The sequence below is a fragment of the Zonotrichia leucophrys genome, unplaced genomic scaffold (genome assembly GCF_028769735.1).
Source record: "Zonotrichia leucophrys gambelii isolate GWCS_2022_RI unplaced genomic scaffold, RI_Zleu_2.0 Scaffold_315_60951, whole genome shotgun sequence".
Lineage (NCBI taxonomy): Eukaryota > Metazoa > Chordata > Aves > Passeriformes > Passerellidae > Zonotrichia > Zonotrichia leucophrys.
This window is the reverse complement of record NW_026992520.1, coordinates 44,845-55,728: the sequence shown is the minus strand read 5'-3', so window position 1 is coordinate 55,728 and position 10,884 is coordinate 44,845. Positions and strand designations below refer to the sequence as shown.

General features: G+C 45.8%; 1 long non-coding RNA gene across 1 annotated transcript; it reads left to right on the top strand.

Moving 5' to 3' along the window:
* Nucleotides 1-2,733: 2,733 nt before the first annotated feature.
* Nucleotides 2,734-9,486, top strand: LOC135441503 (uncharacterized). Its single transcript, XR_010438497.1, has 4 exons — nt 2,734-2,839; nt 7,947-8,142; nt 8,351-8,477; nt 8,886-9,486. It is a non-coding gene; the product is annotated as an uncharacterized LOC135441503 (long non-coding RNA).
* The last annotated feature ends 1,398 nt before the right edge of the window (nt 9,487-10,884 follow it).

Genomic DNA, 10,884 nt, shown 5'->3' with positions numbered 1-10,884 from the left:
AGCGCTTTGAACCAGCGAAGAGCTTTCTCCAAGAGTGCAATGGAGCAGCTGTTCCTGCTCCCAGGCCTGGCTCTCTCCAGTCTCTGCCCTTGCCTGGTTCTGTCCCTCTTGCTGTGCCCTCTGCTCCCCCAGGGCTCGCTGGCTGCTGCCCAGGACTGTGGCACTGGCACAGATCCAGTGCTCCAGAGCCTCCTTTCTATGCCCTTGGAGCTCCCTGGGCACAGCAGCCTTTTCCATCTGGAACCTCCCCATGGACAGGGAGTGCCCAGCTCCGTTCCTTGCACAGCCTCCAGGAGCCCAGGGCTGCCATCTCCAGTCCCTGCTGGCACTGGGGGCTCCCAGGTGCCTCAGGCTGCTGTGACACCGCTGCCCACGGGAGGGAAGAGGGGCAGGGGCTGTGCTCAAAGTCAGCTCCATCTGCTGCTGCTGCTGTGGGGTCATTTGTGCAGCCCTGCCCCAGAGTCAGGGATCAGATCCTGCCAGTCTCTTCCAGCCCTGGCTGCTCAGAGTTTGGGCCTTGGAGCCTCAGGTGGCCAAAGGCAGCTGCTGCTGGTCCCTCTGTGTGCCCATGTTCAGCAGTGCTGCTCCATCAGTCTGTGGCCAGCAACGGGGAAAAGCCTCAGCCCTGCAGGGCCAGGAGCTGCCGGGCTCTGCCTGAGCAGCTCAGCCAGCAGGAAGGGAGCTGCTCCACACGGGAGCCAGGAGGAAAGGACATTCCTTTGATAGGACATGTTTTCTATTGAAAGGAAAAAAAAGGAAAAAGGGAAAAATAGGTAAATTGTAAAAGATAGGAGTAAAATCCAAGTGTTAGAGAAAAAACATAACATACAGTTAATGAAAAAAACAAAACATAAAGGCAAATTTACATTCTTTGCATTAAGAGGTAAATGATCTTTTTCAAAAGAGAACTCAGTTATTTACATTTGTCATGGTTTGAGCCTGGCACAGAGCCAGTGCCCCCATGAAAATGCCTCACCCTGGTGTCTGCTGTGAGATGTGACCAGGAATAAGCAAAACAGGCTCCAACTTAAACATAAAGAACACTTTATTACCTAAAACTACAGGAAAAATAGGGAAAGACTATAAGGAAAAGGAAAAAAATTGAAAACCTTACAAAAACCACTTTTCCTCCTCCCCACTCCCTGACTTTCCCAATCCAATACATTCTCTCAAAAACACCAACTGCCCAGCCCGGCACGACACTTTAGTATACTCAAACTGCAGTTCATGAAGAGGAAAGGAGTCCTTCTTGTTCCATAGGCTTCTGGAAACACACTGAAACCTCGGATGCTTCCTTGTCACTTCGGCACCGCCCGGGGGAAAAAAAAAGTCCTTTTGCCGCTTGTGACATGTTCCTTCCATGCCCAGTGCTCTCACCACCGAGACATGGCCAGAGCTGCTTTTAGGGTGGTCTTTCAAGGATGCCTTGTCTCACTCCAAAAAGGCACAGTCTCTGCTTTTGGGACAACTGTCCCCCCCATATTTTTCCAACCCCCTGGGGCCGGGGGGTCCTCACGAATGAACCCTCCTGGTTTTGAGGCACTGCCTCCCCCTAAATGCAGTCTGTGTCACAGGAACAACTGAGTCCATGGCTACAAGAAAAAGTCCAGCCAAAAGGCCACTCCAAATCATCTCTCCCCATCCAATCATCTCCACAATCTCCGGGCCAAAGTCCTTATCTCATCTCATCTCTCATCTCCCTTCTTATTCAGCTTCGAGGAGGATTAGCATTTTTTGCAAGGCCCCAATCATGCAAGAAAGGGTTAAAAGTTTTCAGTCTCTGTCTGTCCTGGGACGAGATGATACTCCCACACGTGCTGCTGCTGCGGCCGGCCGCTCTCCCTCCCCCCTTCTCCTCCTGGCTGGCTGCCATCACATTCGGTGCCGCCGGCTCTCTCTCTCCGGGGGGGGGGGGCGGGGGGCTGGCTGCCCGATGTCTCGATGTCTCTTGGGGCTCCGCCACCCTTCCATCCTTGAAAGCCCCCTCAACCCCCACCTCTATCCAGGCCCCAGGCCTACCGCATGGCGGTCCCTCCCCCGCCCAGCAGCAGCGGGCCGGGCGGGGGAAGAGATCTGACCTCTTCGCCCGACGATGTCCAAAAGAGGAAGTGCCAGGGCAGTGCCTTGCTTTTAACCCCTGTGTATTCTCGGAGGTGTGTCCAAACCCCACTGGCCACACCAGGTGTCAGTATGAAACCCAAAACCTTCATTGTGTTGGAAAAGAAATGAAATTTGGCAAAATGTTTTATTATAGTTTAGTTGTGAGTTTTGTGTGAATTGGTTTGTAAAAATAATTTTGTAGCCGTTGATATTATGTGATTGAGTTTTGTGTAACCCTGGCAAGTAGCTTTAGAAACCTAATAAACATTAAGCCAGGGTAGGAGAGTAAGAAGACTAACCGGTTTGGGGATAGCATACAATAGGACAGGTAGAAGATTTATGATTTTGTTCGTGAACTAGGGAATGTATTACAAGGGTCCGTAGTTTGGCGAAGGTCCACTGTTTCTTGGAGACTTGGCGAAGGGCCATTGTTTCTTGGAGACTTTGTTATGAATTTCATGTATATAAAAGGAAAACACCCATGTGTGAATTTCGGGGTTCTGTTTTTGGGGACGCTAGTCCGCAGGCCCCCGGACCCTTCAATAAAGCGCCGCACAAAACTTATCCGAGTTTTGTGTCCTTTATCATTCGGGCAACAGTTTTCTGGCGACCGCGGCAGGACTCCGAGGGTCGCTGGGGCGGTTCGCGTCTCGATCCACTCCAAGCCGGCGCCGAGCACTTCTCGGAGGAGTCATCGGGTCGTGCCCGACCCCCCGCGCCTGTCGGACGACTGCAGAAGGTAAGCCCGAAGGCGCTTTATATTGGAAAAAGGTGATAATTGGATTTGGTTTGGTGGTTAATGGAAAAAGCCTAGGCTCCGGCCATAAGACGTCTAGGGTACGCAGGTCCGGAATTCGCCTCCTATTGTTTTTTTCTTGGGGAAGGACGGCGAAAAGGTATATTGGTTTATTGGGATTAAAGGTGGAATAGAAAAAAAAAAAAAAAAAAAAAAAAAAAAAAAGCTGTAATATGATGTCTTTTAAAACTTTTAAAACTTTGGTGCAGGCCAATGGAAAAATACCTGGAAATACGCCATTAGGTTGTATATTGAAAAGGTGGAAAGGTGAAGGCTTTTCTCAAGAGTTAGATAAGAGCAAAATGATAGATTATTGTAACCGTTGGTGGCCTGAATATGAGATTGGGGAAGTGGGATGGCCAGTGAATGGTACACTGGAATTGGGGATAATGGAATCTTTGATGCACTTTTTAAGGAGGAATGAGAAATGGGATGAAATAGCATATTTAGATTTGTTTTTCGTTTTATATCGGAAAGAAGAATGGCAAAAGGAGTGTGGTATTTTGGTTTTACAGATGAATGATGAGAGCGGGTGTGTTGGATGTAGAGAAAGAAAGGAGCGTGATTTGTATCCCCCGATTGAAGAAGATTTGTCCTATTGTGTAGCACCTCCAAGGGGTCCGGTTGTTCCTAATGTACCTTTTGCTCCTCCTGCTGACATAACTATAAAAAGGGCATCTAGTGAGAGTGACAGTGATACTGAAAAGAGTGAAAGTATTAAAAGGACTCCGTTAGCAGAGCGGACTCGCCAAGGAAGGAAGGGGCAGAAGGGGCCACAGTTAATTGCGCCGTTAAGGGAAGCTGTGGGACCACAGGGAGAAAGGATACTCATAAAGGTGCCTTTCTCTCCAGGGGACTTGGTAATATGGAAACAATCGGCTGGAAGTTACCGGGAGGATCCCGAAAGGGTAGCAAGGGTGGTTAAAATGGTGATAAAAACTCAGAATCCGGACTGGAATGATTTACAGGTATTATTGGATACTATAATGGATTCTACAGAAAAGGAGATGGTTATTAAAGCTATGAGAGAAAAGGCTCGTGAGGAGATTAGGTTGCGACAACTAAATGAAACAGTTGATGAATTGGTGCCAAGTGAGGAACCCAGGTGGGATCCAAACTCTACGGGAGGAATAAGGGCTGTAAAACGATATCAGGAATTGTTGGTGGAAGGAATTAGAACAGGAATACCTAAGACTATGAATTGGTCTAAGCTGTATTCGGTCAAGCAGGACAAGAATGAGTCTCCGTCTGCCTTTTTGGAACGGTTAAAAGACACGGCTCGGAAGTTTACTAATTTAGATGTAGAAGATCAATCAGGGAAACTTCAATTGGCATTATTGTTTTTAGGGCAATCACAAGAGGATATTAGGAAAAAGTTACAAAAGCTGGAAGGGGAGGATACTCGGAATTTGGATAAAATGTTGGAGGTAGCATGGAAGGTATACAACAACAGGGAAAAAGAAACTGCAAAAAGACAACAAGCTAGTATTTTGGCTGTAATGCAACAGACAGGGGCAGGAGGAAAATTCATTAGGGGACGAGGTCGGGGAGGAGCTAATCGCGGACAGAGGGGGATGATGAGAGGTCGGGGAGGATTTGGGTTTGCACCTAACACGAGGAGGTTGGATCCAAACCAGTGTGCATTTTGCCGACAATTGGGGCACTGGAAAAATGAATGCCCGGTTAGAGGGAGGAATATGGGGTTAGTTGGGAATACTCATGTGGGAGGATTTACGGGAGGACCAACAGAGGCAGCTCAAGCACTAGTTTTGGGAAATTATCAGAATCAAAGCTGACTAGACCAAGGTTTAAGGGTAGTTTTAGAGATAGATGGGAAGGGTCAGGAATTTATGGTAGACACTGGAGCTACATATTCTGTACTTAATAGATTATTAGGACCTTTGAGTGACACAACTGTACAGGTGGTGGGGGCAACAGGGAAGCTAGAGGAACAACCATTTTTACAACCTTTAAATCTTAGGTTTGGGGGGAAGGAATTGGATCATCAATTTTTGTATATGCCAAATTGCCCCACATCCCTTCTTGGCAGAGACCTATTGTCCCAACTTAATGTGAAAATAATATTTGAAGGGGGAAGGGTGAAATTGGAGATACCTGAGGAACAAATAGCAGGCATTTTCGTGATTAAGGAAGTAGATGCCTCTCCTGTTCCAGAAGAATTGAGCAGGCTGTAGTACCCTGGGTGTGGGAGTCGGGGGTCCCCGGGAAATCTAAAGCTGCCCAGCCAGTGAAAGTGGAACTTAAGGAAGGGGCCCGACCAGTGAGGGTAAAGCAATACCCCTTGAAGCTTGAGGCAAGGAGGGGAGTAGCCCCGTTAATTAAACAATTTTTGGTTCAAGGAATATTACAGGAATGTGAATCGGAGTATAATACTCCAATTTTTCCAGTGAAAAAGCCTAATGGTAAATATCGTTTGGTACAGGACTTGAGAGCGATTAATGAAATAGTAAAGGACATACATCCAGTTGTTGCTAATCCTTATACATTGTTAACATCTGTATCGGAGGAGTTTAAATGGTTCTCTGTGATTGATCTTAAAGATGCTTTCTTCTGCATCCCACTGGCAGTAGAGAGTAGGAAATATTTTGCCTTCGAGTGGGAGAGTCCTGATTCTGGGAGAAAGAGGCAGCTTACGTGGACCAGACTGCCACAAGGGTTTAAGCTCAGCCCCACTATTTTTGGAAATCAACTGGCCAAGGAGCTGGAGGAATGGAAGATAACCCAGGTAACAATATCTCCATCCTTGTATGTAGTCCTGCAGTACGTGGACGACATTTTTCTGGCCACTAAGGAAAGGGACATGTGTGTAGAATTAACAATTAAATTACTTAATATGCTTGGCCAAGCAGGGTATAAGGTCTCTAAGGAAAAAGCTCAATTGATCAAAAATAGTGTTATTTATCTCGGTTGTGAGATCACACAAGGGCAGAGACGTTTGGGAGTTAACCGAATAGAGGCAATATGTGCTATTCCTTTGCCTCGTAACCATCAGGAATTGAGATCTTTTCTAGGAATGGTGGGATGGTGTCAACTGTGGATCATGAACTTTGGTCTCCTAGCCAAGCCACTGTATGAAGCCTTGAAGCAGCATCGGTTAGAATGGACGACACAACAAAAGAAGGCCTTCCAGGAATTGAAGCAAGCACTAAAGGAGGCCCCAGCCCTAGGACTCCCTGACCTGACCAAGGAATTCCAGTTATATGTAAATGAGAGGCAAAAAAAACTGGCATTGAGGGTCCTCACCCAGAAGGTGGGATCATGGAAGAGGCCAGTAGGATACTTCTCTAAACAACTGGATTCGGTAAGTTCCGGGTGGCCCTCGTGTTTACGAGCCGTGGCAGCAACAATAATCCTTATTCAGGAGGCCCGGAAATTGACTTTGGGGGCAAAAATGAAAGTGTTTGTTCCCCATATGGTCATGGCTGTTTTGGAGCAAAAGGGGGGGTCACTGGCTATCATCAAGTCGAATGTTGCAATACCAGGCTATCCTGAGAGAACAGGATGATATTGAAATAAAGACTACTAACCATGTTAATCCAGCAGAGTTTTTACGCAGTGACCAGGAGGCTGGGGGACTGGTGCACGATTGCGTGGAGGTAATTGAACAAGTGTATGCCAGCAGACCTGACCTAAAGGATGAACCATTGGAAGACCCTGAATGGGAACTATACACTGATGGATCCAGTTTTGTTGAGAATGGGACTCGCTATGCTGGGTATGCAGTGGTAACATCGGATCAGGTAATAGAAGCAAAGGCTTTGTTACCTGGAACTTCAGCCCAGAAGGCAGAGGTGATTGGACTCACCAGAGCTCTGTACTTGAGCAAGGACAAAAGGGTTAATATTTGGACAGATTCTAAATATGCCTTTGGTGTGGTTCATGTGCATGGGGCGTTATGGAAAGAAAGGGGGCTTTTGAATTCACAGGGAACCAATATCAAGCACCGGGAGGAAGTGCTACAGCTACTGGATGCGGTACATAGTCCCAAAGCAGTTGCAGTAATGCATGTTAGAGGACATCAGAATGCAGAAGGAGAAGTTTACAGAGGAAATCGATTTGCTGATGTTACAGCACGGCAAGTGGCACGGGAAGTATGGACTCAAATGGCATTGGTACCGGTAAGAACAAATCCGGCTACCCCATACCTGAATCAGGAGCCCAAATATTCAATAGAAGATGGAAAACTAATAAACTTGCTAGGGGCACAGAGGAATCAGCTCGGGTGGTATGTTACGCCGATGGGACAAATAGTGGTACCGACTCGCATAATGAAATTTATTTTGGAATCAGAACATAATAAATGCCATTGGGGGGCAGAAGCATTGGTAAAATTTTTAAAGAATGAGATAATCTCTAATCAGATGTTAACAATGGCAAAAAGAGTTAATGCAATGTGCCCGGTATGTTTGAAAAATAATCCAGTAGTTAGGAGACAAATACAAATGGGAAAGTTGCAAATTGGGCCACAGCCAGGAGATTATTGGCAAGTTGATTTTCCTGAATTGCCTAGGGCACAGGGATACAGATACTTGTTAGTGTACGTATGTACGTTTTCAGGGTGGCCAGAAGCTTTTCCGTGTAGAACTAATCAGGCTAAGGAGGTGGTAAAAACCTTGTTAAAAGAAATAATACCAAGATTTGGAGTACCCTTAGGATTGTCGTCAGATAGGGGTCCACATTTTATAGCCGGGGTAGTGCAGGAATTAGCACGGATGTTAGACATAACCTGGAATTTGCATACTCCCTGGAGACCTCAGTCTAGTGGGCAGGTGGAAAGAATGAATCAAACTCTGAAAGGACAAATCAAAAAGATTTGCCAGGAAGCTAAACTGCACTGGCCTCAGGCTTTGCCTTTGGCCCTACTCAGGATTCGAATTAAACCGAGGGAAAAGGTAGGCGTAAGTCCATATGAGATACTATATGGCAAACCATATCATGCAACTGTATTAAAAGGGGAGGTACATGTGAGTGGGGATCAGGCAATTGCAGAATATGTTATGTCACTTAATAAGATTTCAAATTCTTTAAGAAATACGTTACAGTGGAATAAACCGCTCACGCTGGAGAACTCTGTCCACGACATCCAGCCTGGGGACCAAGTGTACATCAAGAAGTGGATTACGGATCCGCTACGGGAATCATGGAGCGGACCCCACCAGGTGATGATGACGACCTACACGGCGGTGAAGGTCCAGGGGATGGACGCTTGGATCCATTACACCAGGGTAAAGAAGGCACCGTTCCAATGGGAAACCCAGATAGTGTCTCCAACCCGGATGATCTTCCGCGCAAAGCCGCCTTCTTAATTATATTGCTGCTAGTAATCATGAGACTGGTACCTGTTCAAGGGTCTATTTTAGTACAGGCTAAAGAAACAAAGGTTACAGCCATGGAAGGGATGGATGTTCAATTAACCTGTGTTATGTTTCACAGCCAGAAAGTTGAGGCCAGTGAAGTTATTGCAATATGGCAACGGGGGGCTGAAAGAAGCCGAGGCAAGACAGAAGTCGGTTGGGATCAGGATAAACAACAAGGAAACACGGTACTGAATCTTACTAAGGTAACCACAAACGATACGGGAGAATATACATGCTTGGTCAAAATACTGGATAGTTTTGATTACAAAAGAGTGAGTATGAGTGTTTTGCCATGGACAAGGGATCGTGCTGGGAGGAAGCAAAATAGGGAACTGACCTGGGACAGAGTAGAGGACGGGACGAGCTGGTGGGAGAAGGGAGGCAAAGGTTGTGGGTGGTTGAATGTCACTAATCCTAGAATAGGGAATGCATGGTGGAGGCATGACAGAATGATGTCATCCTCACAGGGACACGGTGGAAGGAGAAGACGGGAGGCTAATGATACAATAGAACGAAATGCTGAGCAGGAAAACCTAGTGGTAGGATTAATTAGAGATTTTGGGATCATGCAGAAGGTGACTAAAATAACAGCTTGTCTGCCATTACCACAGGCTGCAGGTGAACCAATTCCCTGGGGAATAATACCGGTAACCAAAATGCCTGAATCATTCAAGAATGTTTCATGGTCCTGCCAGTCAGTTCCTAAACAAGTAGAGGTATGGAGGGATTTGTGCATGACCACTCGGGCTATGACTAAAGAGGAATGTGAAATGAAACCAAATCATTTTGGTTGGATTCAAAATACCAGGAGGTGTTTGATTGCAACCCCAGTAGATGAGCCATGCAATACAGTACGAATAAGAACAAAATCCCAACGAAATGAGATGAGTTGTCAGAATATCACACAGAATTTTGATACCTGGAAAAGTTGGAAGACATTGTGGGGACCCAGTGTTTTGGAACACTATAGTTACCTTGGGGAAGTACAATGGTGCATCCAATGGTCAGGGGTAAAGAATCAGTCACATTATAGGGCCATCATCACGTCTACATCTTCCCGAGAGTTCAGACCGCAGAAAGAGGATTGGAATTGTACTGAGGTTTTTACATGTGATACACCGGAAGACCGAATTGGATTGGTACCGGTGAAAATGGCATTAAAATGGGGATGTGAGTGTAGGGGGTATAATCACACGGTTAGCAGAGACTCCATGGATGGACCTATAGATTGCAGCTATACTACAGTGCACAGTCCTGGAAATCTAGTCTGGGTGTTGGGACACGGACAGTGGACCACACATTTATCTTTAGATGGATCAGTAACACAAATTACCCTAGGGGTTCCCACGTTGTGTCCATACTGGAAGCAGAATAGATTGATTCAAAGGAAAGGACTTAAAAAGAGGGAAGAATCCCTAGAGGAGCAGTGGCATGAACCTGGCACAGGAGTACAATTTGGGTGGATATTAGAGTCATTATTCCCTCCGATAGCAACATATCAAAATAGGGAAATGCTCAACAACTTGTTAGGACAGACAGAAAGATTGGCAGCAGCTACTAAGAAGGGATTTAAAGACCTAAATTTGCAATTGCAAGCTACATCAAGAATGACCTTACAAAACAGAATGGCATTGGATTTGCTACTGTTAAAAGAACATGGAGTTTGTGGTTACCTGAGTAGGAGAATAGATCATTGCTGTGTACACATTCCAAATGTTACACTTGAAGTGGAGAAAGATATTTCCCAATTGGCAGAAGTAGAAACAAAAACCAAGGAAATTGAAAGGGAAGCACAGCATAATTGGATAGGAGCAGTATTTGATTCGTTGGGGCTTCACCTGTCTGGCTGGATTACTTCCGTTATACAGTATGTACTAATGCTTTTGGTATTTTTGGTGACTATATGGATTGTATACAGATGCCTTTTAGGTGTGATCGAAAAGGAAAAGAAGCGATCTATCCGGTTGCTGAAGGTGATGACCCGTGGGCGGCAGAACGAAGAACATCCCCCACCTTGCTATGAAGATGTTACTGTCAATACCGTTGGTTGAGCATCCTTGCAGCAGGACTGAAGGATGCTCAAAAGGGGGGAAATGTTGGAAAAGAAATGAAATTTGGCAAAATGTTTTATTATAGTTTAGTTGTGAGTTTTGTGTGAATTGGTTTGTAAAAATAATTTTGTAGCCGTTGATATTATGTGATTGAGTTTTGTGTAACCCTGGCAAGTAGCTTTAGAAACCTAATAAACATTAAGCCAGGGTAGGAGAGTAAGAAGACTAACCGGTTTGGGGATAGCATACAATAGGACAGGTAGAAGATTTATGATTTTGCTCGTGAACTAGGGAATGTATTACAAGGGTCCGTAGTTTGGCGAAGGTCCACTGTTTCTTGGAGACTTTGCGAAGGGCCACTGTTTCTTGGAGACTTTGTTATGAATTGCTTGTGTATAAAAGGAAAACACCCATGTGTGAATTTTGGGGTTCTGTTTTTGGGGACGCTAGTCCGCAGGCCCCCGGGCCCTTCAATAAAGCGCCGCACAAAACTTATCCGAGTTTTGTGTCCTTTATCATTCGGGCAACAATTGGTTTGACCACAGCTTCCCAGAATTCC